The sequence below is a fragment of the Oryx dammah genome, unplaced genomic scaffold (genome assembly GCF_014754425.2).
Source record: "Oryx dammah isolate SB20612 unplaced genomic scaffold, SCBI_Odam_1.1 HiC_scaffold_3, whole genome shotgun sequence".
NCBI classification, from domain to species: Eukaryota; Metazoa; Chordata; class Mammalia; order Artiodactyla; family Bovidae; genus Oryx; species Oryx dammah.
This window is the reverse complement of record NW_024070187.1, coordinates 92818516-92835807: the sequence shown is the minus strand read 5'-3', so window position 1 is coordinate 92835807 and position 17292 is coordinate 92818516.

Genomic DNA, 17292 nt, shown 5'->3' with positions numbered 1-17292 from the left:
TGAAAGCGGCCCTCATCAAAAAAAATTCTTTAAAAAATATAATAATGGTTTATTGACTCAGAAAAACAACAATAAGCCAAATTCCTCTCTAGTGCTTGTATCACTCTCCAGGCGGTTAGGTTGCATATTCAATGGAGGTATCAATATACAATACACTGAATATGCCTTCAACCCTGAAAATGCTGGTGATTAAGCATGCATAGGCCAAGTGACAAATGGCAGCTACCCCAACCATTTCTCAATGAAGACTTCTTGTTTAGGAATTTATAAGGAAGTAATCACTTAGTAAGATCTATCACCCACTTCAAAGACTTCAATTATTCATCTTGCTAACACATTGAGCTCAATTCTCCTTGGTGTCTAAATTGCTTCCTGATATTAATTTAACGGTTTGGGGAGGGATCCTAACTCATTTAAGCTACTTGGTACCATTAACACTTGTAAAATCTATTTCAGGAAAAGGTAACATTCAGGCAACATTTTCAAAAAATTGTTCAACCCACAAACTTCTCACCAGCCTGTCCATTTACAAATTTCAGGAAGTAAGACATATAGCTATTTGGTACATAATCCTAGCAATTATATAAAGTATAGTATTATCAGGAAAAATTTATACAAGCCTGAAAATTATATTCCAGAAGCAAAGGACAGTTTTGCAGAGGTTATATAGATAATTTGTTAAGGTCACTGACAATTTACATATCTCAAATTTTGGGTGGCTTGCTATTGTTGTTAAATAAAATCCAAATCACCAGTTTTGTCTATTATTCCTTCATTTTTTAAAGCTCACAATTTAGAAATAACTTCTATAAAGAGGTATAACCTATAAAGCCAAAATACTCTAATATGTGAAATATATATAACACTATGAATATATGTTTATTACTTTAGTTATAAAACACTGTTATAAAACTATATTGATTTAGGAACAAAACTGAGTTTTAAAAAAAACAATCTAGAATTACTTCCTGGAGTTAATCTCTATTTCTTTTTTCCTAGGGAGGCAGAGTGATATCTAAAGAACAAATTTGGTTTTAGAGGCTTTAATTTTATATGTAAGCTGAAAACAAGAGACATATAAAGCAGAATAGCGGTACTTTGTCACTCACAGAATATTTCCTTCACCAAAAATAGAACCTTGAACTCTCAAATAATACTATTTTAAAACTAACATGTATTATTTATTTACTACATTCCACCCCATAGCTTGGACTACAAGGAGATCAAACCGTCACTGAACTGAATGGTACAGTTAAGTCCTTATGGTGAAAGTGTTAGTCGCTCAGCTGTGCCTGACTCGTTGTGACCCCGTGGACTATAGCCCACCAGGCTCTTCTGTCCGTGGAATTCTCCAAGTAAGAATTCTCCAGGTAAGAATACTGGAGTGGGTTGCCATTCCCTTCTCCAGGGGATCTTCCCGACCTGGGAATTGAACCTCAGTCTCCTGTATTGCAGGCAGACTCTTTACCATCTAGGCCAAAGTCCTTACAGTAGTTTCTTTTTATCTTTTAAAAATGAGTAGGATGTCAAAAAAATGTATTACCACATCTAATTCTTAAAACTGTATTATGAGACAGTTAATACTGTACTATTTTTCAGGTAAGGAAAATTAGGCTTAAGAGTATTTAAATAGCTTTCTAGCAGTGGCTCAGTAAGAAGCCAAGTGGGAATAAAAGTCATGGTGTCTAATTCCAAAACCGAAGCTTTTGATCACCCTGATATTCTCGCACTCCTGTCCAATTTTTACTGGAAGCCAGGTTTTACAAAGTGTATTTATTGAAGCTTCCTGAAGGACTGGTCATGCAGTTCTTTTATTTCTTTATATATTCTGATTTCAAATTTGATCAGTATATTGTTATTAAAAGCTACAATTTTACCTTTGTACAGTTACTTGAAAAGGCATTAGGTGTTAACATCTGACACCAACCTACACTGAGGATCATTATTAGAAGCAGGCATATAAAATTCATTACTGTATTGTATAGAAGTTGTTGAAAACATCACCAGCCCCACCAAAAGAGAATCCTTTTTTTGACTGTTTTTTAAACGGAAAGCTATGTTTTAAAAATGTTTTTTTAGGAAATACTATGTCAAAGTAGAAAGAGTAGAAAACCAATGCAAAAAGAAGAAAGCCATTTAAAACACTCAGTGCTCAATGGGCTTCCTGCAGAGCTCACCTGGTAGAGTTTCTGCCCGCAATGCGGGAGCCCTGGGTTCTATTCCTGGGTGGAAAATTTCCCCCTGGAGAAGGAAATGGCAACCCACTCCAGTATTCTTGCCTGGAGAATCCCACAGAGAGAGGAGCCTGGCAAACTACAGCTCATGGGATCACAAGAGTTAGACATGACTTAGCGCTATCTTTCTTTTCAGTGATCAATAATGATGACTCTATTTCTTTCTTTATTTTTTAATTGAAGGATAATTGCTTTACAAAATTGTGTTGGTTTTTGCCAAACATCAACATGAATCAGTCATAGGTATACATAATGAATATGACTTTCTTGGTTAATTTTATCTGCTAATATATTTAAAATATGTGTTAGGTATTCAGTTCAGTTCAGTATTCAGTCGCTCAGTCATGTCTGACTCTTTGCAACCCCATGGACTGCAGCACACTAGGCTTCCCTGTCCATCACCAACTCCCGGAGCTTGCTCAAACTCACATCCATCGAGTCGGTGATGCCATCCAACCATCTCATTCTCTGTCATCCCCTTCTCTTCCTGCCTTCAATCTTGCCCAGCATCAGGGTCTTCTCCAAGGAGTCAGTTGTTCACATCAGGTGGACAAAGTATTGGAGTTTCAGCTTCAGCATCAGTCCTCACAATGAATATTCAGGACTTATTTCCTTTAGGATTGACTCATTGGATCTCCTTGCAGTCCAAGGAACTCTCAAGAGTCTTCTCCAACACACAGTTCAAAAGCATCAATTCTTCAGTGCTCAGCTTTCTTTATAGTCCAACTCTCATGTCCATACATGACTATTGGAAAAACCTTAGCTTTGACTAGACGGACCTTTGTCAGCAAAGAAATGTCTCTACTTTTTAATACAATGTCTAGGTTGGTCATAGCTTTTCTTCCAAGGAGCAAGCAACTTTTAATTTCATGGCTGCAGTCACCATCTGCAGTGATTTTGGAGCCCAAAACAATAATGTCTGTCACTGTTTCCATTGTTTCCCCATTTATTTGCCATGAAGTGATGGGACCAGATGCCATGATCTTAGTTTTCTGAGTGCTGAGTTTTAAGCCAACTTTTTCACTTTCCTCTTTCACTTTTATCAAGAAGCTCTTTAGTTCTTCACTTTCTGCCATAAAAGTGATGTCATCTGAGTATCTGAGGTTATTTCTCCTGGCAATGTTGACTCCAGCTTCATCCAGTCTGGCACTTCATATGATGTACTCTGCATATAAGTTAGACAAGCAGGATGACAATATACAACCTTGATGTACTCCTTTCCCAGTTTAGAACCAGTCTGTTTTTCCATGTCCAGTTATAAATATTGCTTCTTGACCTGCATACAGGTTTCTCAGGAGACAGGTAAGGTGGTCTGGTATTCCCAACTCTTTCGGAATTTTCCAGTTTGTTGTTATCCACACAGTCAAAGGCTTTGGTGTAGTCAATAAAGCAGAAGTAAATGTTTTTCTGGAACTCTCATGCTTTTTCAATGATCCAATGGATGTTGGCAATTTGATCTCTGGTTTCTCTGCCTTTTCTAAATCCAGCTTGAACATCTGGAAGTTCTCAGTTCATGTACTGTTGAAGCCTGGCTTGGAGAATTTTGAGCATTACTTTGCTCACCTGTGAGATGAGTGCAATTGTGCAGTAGCTTGAACATTCTTTGCATTGCCTTTCTTTGGGATTGGAATGAAAACTGACCTTTTCTAGTCCTGTGGCCACTGTTGAGTTTTCCAAATTTGCTGACATATTGAGTGCAGCACTTTCACAGCATCATCTTTTAGGCTTTAAAATAGCTCCACTGGAATTCCATCACCTCCATCAGCTTTGTTTGTAGTGATGCTTCCTAAGGCCCACTTGACTTCACACTCCAGGATGTCTGGCTCTAGGTGAGTGATCACACCATCATGGTTATCTGGGTCTTGAAGATCTTTTTTGTCAAACTTGCCTGTTACTCCAGGTATCTCTTGACTTTTTTTTTTTTTTTCTTTTTTTGATGTTAGTTCTAGGGGGTCCTGTAGGTCTTCATAGAACTGTTGAACTTCAGCTCTCGTGGCTGGGGCATAGACTTGGATTACTGTGATATTATATGGTTTGTGTAGGAAATATACTGAGATCATTCTGTTGTTTTTGAGATTGCACCCAAGGACTGCATTTCAGACTCTTTTGTTGACTATGAGGGCTATTCCATTTCTTTTAAGGGATTCTTACCCACAGTAGTAGATATAATGGTCATCTGAATTAAATTTGCCCATTCTGGTCCATTTTAGTTCACTGATTCTTAAAATCAGTTCACTCTTTCCGTCTCCTGTTTGATCACTTCCAATTTACCTTGATTCATGGACCTAACATTGCAGGTTCCTATGCAATATTGTTCTTACAGCATCAGACTTTACTTTCACCACCAGACACATCCACAACTGGGTGTTGTTTCTGCTTTGGTTCAGCCTCTTCATTCCTTCTGCAGTGATTTCTCTGCTTTTTTCCAGTGGCATATTGGGCACCTGCCGACCTAGGGAGTTCATCTTTCAGTGTCATATCTTTTTGCCTTTTCATACTGTTCATGGAGTTCTCAAGGTAAAAATACTGAAGTGGTTTGCCATTCCCTTCTTCAGTGGACCACATTTGTCAGAACTCTCATGACCCGTCCATCTTGAGGGGTCCTATACAGCATGGCTCCTAGTTTCACTGAGTTAGACAAGCCAGCAATCTATGTGATCAGTTATATGTCAGTTTACACACACACTTCTGTAATCTAAATCCTTTAGAAACATTCGTACATATTAATAAACAGGTCCAGTTATTTACCAGTTCACAGTGTAATTCTGGATTATCTTTGTTTTATTTATGTGGCCAATAAAGAGATATTGTGAAGATGAATTCCATTTTATGCTCACCTGAAACCAGAAAGCTGAAGTCCAGCTGAGAAAAATATTATAGAACTCGAGGAAGGGCACATACTACCTGCACATTACAAGATTCACCTGTTTGAAATGTAATAAGAACAAAGATAGTAGAAATGGCATGATAGGCCGAAGTTACTACTTTACAGGCTCACAATATTGGACATCAGGAAATATCTCTAAATAATTCAATAACCACTTAAAAGTGGTTTATGTATTCATCATTTATTCTATGCCTATAAATTTAAGCCTGAACTTAGAAGTCGTTTTAGAGAAATGAAAGTCTTAGGTGGAATATTTATATGAATTAGCTGAAGAGAGTAGTGAGAAGGATTTTAACCAGAAAAGCAAAAAAAAAAAAAAACTAATAGTATCATCTATAGATTTCAGCTTCCCTTGTGCCTCAGTGGTAAAGACTTCACCTAGAATGCAGGAGACTTGGGATCCCGATGCAGGTTTGATCCCTGGAGCCAGAAGATTCCTTGAAGGAGAAAGTGTCAACCCACTCTAGTATTCTTTCCTGGGAAATCCCATGGACAGAGGAGCTTGGTGGACTAGAGTCCAAAGGGTTGCAGAGTCAGACACGACTGAGAGACAGAACACACAAACACTAAAAATATAAACAACATCTGAAATAACGGGGAGAACTAAAAAAAATCTTCCATATATATACCAGACAAAGGATTATTACTTTAATATAAAAAAGAGTTCTAACAAAGAGTATCCTAATGGAAAAAAACTGGCAAAAGACAAAATCTGATGATTCAAGGGGAAAGTTAAATAAATAAGAACACGCAAACAATGAGAATTAAAGTAACGGTGAAAACAAGATTCTGTGTTTTATTTATCAATATTCAATATTGTTGAAAAACTGAAATCAGCAATTTTAATCACCGCTGATAAATTTCATATGATATTTCTATAAAACAACTTTATTTCATGTACAAAGAACCTTTAAAAGAAATCCGTTGTCCTTGATGTATTAATACTGTTCCTAAGAATCTACTATAAGCTTTGTCCAAATTGTTCTAGTAAGGTATTTTTACAGCATTACCTATAATGGTTAAAATCTGGTAACAGTGAAAATGTCTAGTGGGTAAATAAAGAATGGTGATGCACTAGGCCTTAAAATGTTTAAAAACTTTATTTTCAATATTATGAAATGTACCAAAAAGTAAAAGAAATCCTAAAGAAGGTATATAAAATTCTACATATGGTTTGAAGTCAATTTGTGAAAAAAGAAAAACAGGTTTCAAATTTAATGCAAAATTGTATACATATACATAAAAATATACATATATTTATCACATATACTTATTACAGATCTATTTACAGGTATTTTTTAGTTGGGACTTAGACTTCCTAAAAAAAACAAAGTACAGTGGAAAACAACTTTTTCATGAGCTAGAAAAAGAAAACATCTGTACCAACTAAAAACAGACTTTCACAGTGAGTTGCATGTACAAAAGGTTTATAAAGATGCAAGACTCTTAAAAGGAAGAACAGGAGGAATTAATGACAAGAAAACTCAATTTATGGACAAGCTATTTTTGTAATTGTTTGAGTTGCCTCAGTCATGGGGTCTCTAATTATGAGTTCTATGCACTTCTTCATATTTAATACTTGATTTCTTCTCTGGCTCTTATATCAGAGAAGGCAATGGCACCCCACTCCAGTACTCTTGCCTGGAAAATCCCATGGATGGAGGAGCCTGACAGGCTGCAGTCCATGGGGTTGCAAAGAGTCGGACAAGACTGAGCAACTTCACTTTCACTTTTCACTTTCATGCATTGGAGAAGAACATGGCAACCCACTCCTGTGTTCTTGCCTGGAGAATCCCAGGGACGGGGGAGCCTGGTGGGCTGCCGTCTCTGGGGTCACACAGAGTTGGACACAACTGAAGCGACTTAGCAGCAGCAGCAGCTGACTCTTATATGGGCTTCCCAGGTGGCACTAGTGGTAAAGAACCAGCGCAGGAGACGTAAGAGACGAGGGTTGGATCCCTCGGTAGAAAGATTCCCTGGAGGAGAGCATGGCAACCTATTCCAGTATTCTTGCCTGGAGAATCCCATGGTCTCAGGAGCCTGGCAGACTACAGTCCATAGTGTCACACGACTGAAGCCACTTAGCACACACACATGGCTCTTATATGGATAATAACTTCCCCAAATATTCTCCTAATATCTGTTCTCTCAAACAACCCATAATTATACTTCAGGTCTTTAAAATCACTTCCTTCTGGGAAGCCAAAAATCTGCCCAAAACAGGCTGATTCCCCTGTTTATACACTATCGTCACACTTCGGGGCTTTCTTATTGCCCTTATCACAAATGTAGTTAAACAATTAGGTAGATGATTGGGTGCTTAATGCCTTCTTCCTTCTTCCCCAGAACAGAAGTTCTATGAGTGTAGGGACCAGCTTCATCTTGTTCACCACTCTTTCCCCAAGGCACAGGTATTCAATATTCAATACTATGTGCCAGGTACCCACAAGCGTTTTAACTATATTAACTCAGTTTATCTTCACAACAATCCTTTGAGGAAAATAATAAAATTATCATCAAAAGAGGTGGCTCAGTGGTAGAGAATTCGCCTGCCAATGCTGGAGACAAAGGAAACGTGAGACACTCAGGGCCGTCAGGAAGACCCCCTGGAGCAGGAAACGGCAACCCACTTCAGTATACTTGCATGGAAAATTCTATGGACAGAGGAGCCTTGTGGGCTACAGTCCACAGGGTTGCAAAGGGTCGGACACAACTGAGCAACTGAGCACACAAAGAGGTGGAAACTGAGGCACAAAGACCCAAGATCCACAGCTAGTAAGTGAGGGGGTCAGGATTCAAGTTCAGGCAGCCTGGCATCCTTAACCATGACCTACGCCTCCTTATTACAGGTACCCCATGAATATTTGAATAATATTTAGAGAAATGAATGAGGGAATACATAAGCAATAAAATGTGTATTTGCTGTGAATTAAGCACCAGCAGAGACATGTCCTGTAACAGCTGTAGCTCATCATTTCATGGTCACCTGACCATAATAGATGCATACGACTCTGATCCTATAATGGAAATACCAAGAACAAAGCTCCATAGACATCCTCATTAGAAATTCAATTATAATGATTTCTTTAGAATAATAGACTATTTGAGGCTTTCAATTTCAATGATAGGAATCTGAAATGAAAAGATTTGGAGTAAAGGCGTAAATGGTTTTATGATACATATATGCATCCACTCTAATTATAACAACTGACCAGCCAAAAAGCTCTCCCTTTTTTGCATGCTCTTATTTCCTGTTGAAATCAGCTTTGAGAGGGTCTGTAATTGCAAACAAGTTGTGCAGAATAAACAAGCCATTATTGTAATGAGGATGATTCTTGCTGAGGATTATTTTTTAAAGCCAAATTATAGATTCCAGTCTAAATTGTATCCTTTTTTTTTTTTTTTTTTGTCACTTGCTTTCAAATTTGGGTTGTTATTTGCATTTGCCTGACCCTCTCGTTGGAGCACAAGTTCACAGAACCCCTTCTGAAACTATAATGAGCTTAGGTAATAACCACCACATAATTGTGTTCAACTGCATACAAGTGTTTACTTTCTACTGTGGTGCGTCTGCCTTCAAGATTTTTGAGATGCAATTATGCATTACAAAATTTGTAAGTTGCCAACCTTGCTTGGCCTATTTTTGCTATGTTTCACATTTAAACTACTTAAGTGTATAAGTAGAGGTATAAAACAGCCAGGTTTTCCAGACTAGAAAATTACTGTTGCTTAAATGGCAGAATTTCTGCTCTGTGGTTTCCTATTTCCATGCCTTGCCTCAGCTACATATCTTTTTAACCATCTGTTTCTTTCTGGCGACCAGTGACAGGGAGGCAAGCAACTGTATCCACATTACTATGTGCTTTGACATCTGGTATCTAAATCCAACCATGGTATTTATCTGTGAATTGTTTAAATATAAGATCATATTAGTTACACTTGCAGATCCCTCTTCATTAACATCTTCAACCCTGCTAATGCCTGGAATTGCATTCCATTTCCCACAGAGAAAGAATATGCATCTTTTCCTGCAGGTTGCATAGAATCTGGGTATGTGAATATGAGATTTTTTTAAGTAGCAAAATACTTTACATATGAATTAAAATTGTAAATTTCAGATATGTTAGAGGGAAGTTCAACAGACATCGAAACATGCACATGCTTTCAAGTATTCCCAAGAGTGCTCTTGAACAAATTTAAAAACTCTGTAGAAATGAAGACTATGACATATGCGTATTTTATTGGACAAAAATACTACTGGCCCAGGATCATTTGGAAAGTTATGCTGTTTTTTCCTAGAAGAGAAGAATGCAGTACTTTCTTCTCTTCTCCCTGTGGCTTAAAGTGTGCATTTGGGAAATGGCTAACTAACGTCAGGCTATAGTAGGATACCCCAGAGCTCAGTAGAAACCAAGAGACAGGGGAAATAAAACAATGGATTTGGTATTATTAGCACCATTCACAACACAGTTAACAAATAATGGTCATAATCTTTTCATAATCCATTAATTCTTCTTACTATAATAGTTGTTGACTTCCATGTTCAGCTAAGACCGCTTGATAATTAAAGTGAGTCAGGAGCAATTCAGCTGGAAAGAATAATTCTGCATTAAAAATCACCTCAGAAAAAGAAGGATAATTTGGGTAGCCTTCTCTGAGACATAAAAGGAGAGACGGGAAACTGATCCTCTCTCCCTCCACCCACGAAAGAGCACAGATTCTACCTTGACCGTGAGGAGCCTCTTAAAGCAAGTTCATTTTCATTTCTCACTTCTCTCCTCTCTTACTCTCTTGAAGAAGTGATTGTGATTATCATTTCAGAAAGCAGACATGACATCTGTTTAACAAACTGCCTGAGAAATACTTTGCAGGTCTATGGAAAAATTATTTAAAAAGCAAAAATAAAGTAAAGCAGCAGCATATTTACTAGTTCCTTCAGCTGAAGCTAAATTCCCTTTAAATTTGCTTAAAGATATTGTAATTACACTGCATCTTTCCTACTTAATGCCCTACACTCTTTATAAGCCTACAGAAATTAAATTCATCTTTGATGACTCAGTTCAAATGTCACTTTGTCCATGAAGTCCTCCTTGTCTCTCCCAGATTAGGCACTTTGACACAGCTTTCTTTTGTACTCTGAAATGCCTGTATTATACTGCATATTCCTCTATCAAAGTCCTTACGAAAGTGTGTTTAGGTCATTGGCTTGTACAACAGTGCCAACCAAATCCTGCCTTAACAAAGCAATAGAGCAAACCCCAAAATACCAATGGCATAGAACAATAAGTGTTTATTTTACTCATAGACCCATGGGTCAGCTGGGTGGTCTGTTTCACATGTTCTATGTGTTGTCTACGGTAGGTAGGAGAAGACAAGGGGAAGTTCTTCTTAAGGTAATGGAATTACAAAGGCATAAAAGAGCAAGTGGAATTACATGAGGACTCTTAAACCTTGGCTCAAAACTCACTTTTTCCATATATATTTAGCCAAAGCAAGTCATGTGGCCAAGTCCAAAGTCAGAAGAGAGAGGAGTACACTCCCTGCATTATGAAACCATGATGAAAATGTGGATGCAGGGAGGGAGTGAAAACACTGAGGCCAATAATTAAATCTGCACAACGCTAGTATGGCAAGTGTCACACATTCAACAGTGATTTGTTGGATGAATTGAATGAATGAACAAACTGAAAATATTCAGAATAAATCCAAAGTTGTCAAAATAAAATATACCTTTAAATATATATGTATTTGAGTGTTTAAAGCCTCCTCACTAAGCTTTGAGTTATACATTAAAACTTATTTGGACTTAAGTGCCTTATTAGTTTTCTATTTCTGCTGTAATAATTGCCACAAATATAGCGGCTTAAAACAATACATATTATCTCACAGTTATGAGACCAGAAGTGTAAAATGGATCTCATTGGGCTAAAATCAAAGTGTTGGAAAAACTATATTCATTTCAGAGACTCTGGGAGAGAATTCGTTTTCTTGCCTTTTTCAGCTTCTAAAGGCTGCCCACATTCCTTGGCTCATGGCCCCCTTCCATGTTTAAAGCCAGCAAATGTCAATCAAGTCTTTCTCACATTGCATCACTCAAATGCTTTTCTGCCTTCCTTTTCCATTTTCAAAGGCCATTTGATTACAGTGGGCTCAATCAGAAAATCCAGAATAATCTCGTAATTTTAAATTCAGCTAATTAGCAACCTTAATTTAACCTACAACCTTCATTTTCCTTTGCCATTCCCAGTTGGTACAGTGGTAAAGAATTCACCTACCAATGCAGGAGATGCTAGAGACTTGGGTTCGATCCCAAGTCGTGAAGATTGTCTGGAATAGAAAAAGGCTAACCCACTTCAGTATTTTTGCCTGGAAAATTCCATGGACAGGGGAGCTTGACAGGCTCTCTGATGAGATCTGAGCTTATATGTCCTGCGTCCATGGGGTCGCAGCATTGGACATGACTAAGTGACTGAGCAAGCACACACAATATGTAACCAACACATTCACAAGTTCCACGCAGAAGATATGGACATCTTCAGTTGGGGGGCACGAAAAGAATGATTTTATCTACCACACGGCCACAACATATTATAATAGAAAAAGCGCAGATCCAGGAAATAGTTTTAGTTTGAGTCCTAACACTAGACAGAAATAGTAAATTGGACGTGTGTGCAAGCTGAGTTGCTTCAATTGTGTCAGACCCTTCATGACCCTATGGGCCATACCCAGGCTTCTCTGTCCATGGGATTCTCCAGGCAAGAATGTTGGAGTGGGTTTCTATGCTCTCCCTCCAGGAGATCTTCCTGACCCAGGGATCAAACCTACGTCTCCCACATCTCCTGCATTGGGAGGTGGGTTCTTTACTACTGAGCCACCTGGGAAGTCCAGTAAATTGCACAAGTCCCTTCAAATTTTGGTTGTTTCTGGTGGAATGAAAAGGTTGTCCTAGCTGATTTCTATGTTACTCCCAACTCAAATGCCCTTGATTCTATGACTATAGTACATCTAATTAGACTTGAATGTTAGAAGATATTAAAGGCTAATTCATCATCATAAGAAAAGAGGTTAAAAAAAAAAAAAGAGGTAAAAGCTTAGCAGCATTATGGGAACACAGAGGAGGGTCATTAATAATTCTCTCTGGGTGGCTATGGAGAATCCCATGGAGGGAAGAGCCTGGTAGGCTACAGTCCATGGGGTCGCAAAGAGTCGGACATGACTGAGCGACTTCACTTTCACTTTCTGGGTGGCTATAGAGGACGTCATGGAGGAGGTGAGATCTGAGCTTATATGCCCTTGGAGTGTCAGAACAAAGGCAATCTGGGCATGGAAACCAATGTGGAGGACACGGGCATTGAAAGGGCATCAGTTGTATAAGACATGGGGTATGCGGAGAACAGAGAGAAATTCCATGTGGACGGAGCTATAAACGTACAGGAGAAGAGGCTGGAAGTCTAGAGTCAGGCCAGATTGCGGTGACTTCAGTAGGCAAAGAAAAGACATCAGTAACTTTTTTAAAATCAGCAAAGCAGCAACATAGTAAGTTTTGTATGTTTTAGAAAGATAATGCAGGAAGAACGATTTTCTTAAAGATCTAAAAATCCAAAAAAAAAAAAAGAGGAAAAGAATAACACTTTTTTTTGTGTCTAAGCTTACTATTGTTTTTCATATGTAAAACACTCATTTGTTTAGAATAAAAACATTTCAAACTTACCATTTAAAAATAGATTACATAAACAAAGATTAACCATATAAATAAGGTTTAGAGAAGTAAACTTTCTACCCCACTCAAAAGTGGCCACTGGCTGTATTTGCCAAGCTCTTACTGACAAATCTTTCTTAAGAGTCTAATCTTGTAACTATGTGCTTGCTGCGTGTGCTTAGTCACTCAGCCATGTCCAATTCTTTGCAGGCCTTTGTACTGTAGCCCACCAGGCTCCTCTGTCCATGGGATTTTTCAGGCAAGAATACAGGAGTGGGATCTTTAGGCGAGAAGGGTTGCCATTTCCTTCTCCAGGGGATTTTTCCAACCCAGGAATCAAACCTGTGTCTCCTGCTTTGCAGATGGGTTCTTGACCCTCTGAGCCATCAGGAAAGTCCTCTAATCCTATAGGTTCCTGTTTATTCCCTGCTATTTAGTAAGTTAGCAGAATCCGAAGCTCTGGGATATTCAATTGCCAATTTAATTAACTTCATCTCCTCATCAGAAGCACTGAGATCTTGAATGATCAGAATGTGCTATTCCTATTGAGTTTCTCACTTTAACTAAAGAAATGTTCAGATATGATGTGTCCTTTTCTTCCTTGTCTCTCCTTCCTTGTAGCTCTCCAATGGGCCAATCTTGCTCCCACTTCAGGGCAGTGGGGGGAGGAGAGGTTCACCCTGCTATTTCTCCCTCAACTGACAGCAGAGTGGTGTCCAGGATGCAGTTACTCAGGACCCTCTTGAGACAAGCCGACTGGACTCAAAGATGACTTTATCACTTACTTGTGCACTATTAAGTTCCTTAACTACTCCATGTCTTAGTTTCTCCATCTGTACAATAAGGATAAAAATAATACACACTAAAGGATTGTTATAAGCATCTGATGAGTTATTATTTGTAAAGGGCTTAGAAAACAGGCATCATGTAAGTATTTATCAAAGAGATACCCCAGATTGTCAGGTATGTGAGAAATACTAACTCCATACTTCCTTAAGCTGCTCGAGTATGATTTTCTGATCCTTAGAGCAGAACATAAGCTTAATTAATACATGTGCCACCTAAGGCCTTTCAAAACCTGGCCCTTTACTTGGTTTCTAAGCTCATTCCTCATCCCTCTCTCCACTCCTTTTGCCTAAGTTTCCAGAATCACACTATTAAATTGCCCATTTATCCTTAGAGACCCACTCTGCACCTTCAATGTCACATCACACAGAAAGACTTTCTTAACTCACTCATCACACTATGTTGTAATGATTTCTTTAGAGGTAAGTTCTTTTAACTAAAGTGCTCATTTCTTCAGAAGAAGAATTGAGTCTTTGGGGCTTATTTTCAATGTCTGGTACAGAACTGCAGCAGCATGATTAACTTATGAATAAATGTTAAATGAATGAAGGCATCACTATTCTGATTCTTGCCTTCAGGTCATTAGGATTAGGTTACTAACAGTTTAGTCTGTGCTTTTACAGTAAAAATATGAAGAAAGCACAATGTGGTCAATGTTTTAAATTACCATATCCCTTTTGTTATCTGAAATTTTATTCCTGTATTTGAACATCTCTTCAAATACAGGTTGTTGTGTGTGTGTTTTTTAATGACTTAATATATTAGGCCAAACATGAATAAGATGTTTACTTTGAAATATTTTTGCAAAATCTCATCTTTGTAATTCAAAAAGAATAAGACCTTTACCCTTATGAACAAATTCAGTTTTGTTCTTTAGTTTTGCAACTCAGAGAGAAATAACTTTCAAGTGTCTTTTATATATGAAACTAGGTTTTTCCTCAAATTCTAAAATACCAGTATCAACAGGGCAAAGGATAAATACTTTATGTTTGAGTATATTTACTAATTACTTTATTTGATGTGCTTCACCTATGATAATTTAACTGTGTCTTTTTACTACCCATGTCAATCACAGGATCCAGCTCACTTGAAACCTTTTTATGAAAGGTTTTTTTATAAAAAGGTTCTCTGCAAGTCTTCTATAATTTTCCCATTTATAGCTACTGCTACTGCTCTTATCAAGGCTTCTATATCACCCCCACCTCTTCTCTTCAATTCATATAGTCCTCGCTCCATTGATTATTTCTCCTCTTTTCTGTACCTTCAAACTTATCCTTTCCATTAACTCCTACTTCTCAACAAATTTTGTCTTGGTTTGGAATCTTAAACAAGGAATCAACTGCAAGTATTTTATTTGGGAGGTAATCCCAGGAAACAGAGAGGGGAATGGCAATGTGGCCCTTTTCAGAGGGCACTCAATAACTGGTCTTCTTGATTCTGGTCTTAAGTCCCTCCCATTGGTTGTTCTCACTACTACCAGAATAATCTTTCTAAAATGTTTCATCATCTCCTGTACAATAGCCTCCATGTTTCCCATCACTCACCAGGTGTAAGTGAAGCTGATCTGAAAGACCCTTCCCAACCTATCTCTGCCTGTCTTTCCAATTGTATGTCCTGCTACTTTCTCATTAAGCTATATGGCAGCTCTCTAATAAGCCATGCATTCTTATATGAACATTTGTCTGTGCTCTTATCTCCTCCTACAAGTGGACTCTTACACAAATTTTTAGGTTTGCAATTGTCTTTTATGTCCCCTACTTCCTCAAACTTCTCTAGGTCAACTTATGATCAGTCCCCACTACACTTAAAACTCCAGCTCAAGCCCATGGCATTGTTATTGTTTATCCCAGGTCCACATGTTATACATCTCCCAATCTCAATATTGTAAACCAGCCCATGAAAACAAGCTTTCATTTAACAATTAACTGAGCTACCACAAGTGCACAGCTACAAGGATGAAGAGGACATAGGCCTGTCTCAAAGAGTTTTTATTTTGGAAGTAAAGTATTTTGGGGGCAGAAAAGTTTTCCCTTCTTCCTTTTTAGTTTCTTTATAGTGAAGTCGCTCAGTTGTGTCTGACTCTTTGCGATCCCATGGACTGTAGCCTACCAAGCTCCTCTGTCCATGGGATTTCCCAGGCAAGAAACTGGAGTGGATTGCCATTTCCTTCTCCAGGGAATCTTCCCAACCCAGGGATCAAACCCGGGCCTCCCGCATTGTAGACAGCCGCTTTACCGTATGAGCCACCAGGGAAGTCGTTAGTTTCTTTAGCTGGCCTAAAAATAATTTAACATAAGACAGATCAGAAGAAAACCAAACTTCCTACTTACAGAAGCCCCATAAAAATATGATACTCCCCTTATAATCTGGTAATTGAGGCTTATATACCATCCTGAATGAAGAAGAGGGGAGAGGTCTGGGGCTTCAAATGGGAGGAAGGCGATTCATGGGAAGATGAGGAGAATAAACATTGAAAACAACTGTTTGCCGTGCCATGCAGAGAAGTCTTTCTGATATTAAAAGTTATCTCTGGTAAAAGCTCTCTTTCAGTACAGATTCCCTATCTGAATTATTTTAGATAGTTAAGGGAGAGGTAAAAAGCTCTTCCTGAATCTGCTGGGCCTTGCCTGTCTTTCTTTTCATTCTTTTTTGGCTGTGTTAGGCCTTCGCTGCGGCATGTGGGCTCCTCTCTAGATGCAGAGCACAGGTTCTCCAGTTGCCCCACAGCATGTGGGATCTTAGTTCCCTGATGAGGGATCAAACCAACATCCTTTGCATTGGAAGGTGGATTTTTAACCACAGGACCACCAGGGAAGTTGCCAGGCCTTGACTGTCTTTAGTTTGAGATAATCCACACACTTAAGCTTCACATTCTGGGATGGCGTATCCTGCTCCCCAGCAGTAAAAATACAGGCAATTTTAAAACCAGGTGTAGAGCTACACATTTTATAAATGAGATGCAGCTACACAATTGTAGGAGTTCATAGTAGGGAAAGACGACTTGTGGCAATAAGTTTTAACTTTCCCAAATAGTACCTATCTAGGATTTTTTCCAATTTTGACTTGCTCTTAAATACTCAAAAATTCCATGGAAGAAAATATCTTTATTTAGGTAAAAAAAAAGACTTGTTGGGTTGTCTTAACTATGATTTTTATGGTTACTCTCTAAGGCTCATTTTATGAATCCAGACTTTTTTTCTGTGTTTATTTCCATCAGTGTGACTTCATCACCAAGGAAAATCATTTATACCTTCATTCATTAAACATTTGAGGATCTACTATGCAAAATAAACTATACCAAGAGACTAATCATAGGAACAATAATAAATTGCTTTCACCAGTTTTACATCTTTGAAGGGCAAAAATTTTCATCATTAACAATTGTGGCTGATTTTAACTAGAAGTTTGTGCCTTTATATTGCTATTTTAACACTCATTTTGTCTCCCCTTAAAGACAGCTCATTTTCATTGTTCTAGCTTGCTGTTTCAATGACAGCTTTGTAGCATTCAAAATAAGACTGAATACTTAGACTAATTTTAGATGAATGAAAGGGAAAAAAGTCAACAGATCCAAAGAAAGGGAAGAAAATTCATTACAAAGAAGGCATAATCTATATTTAACACTA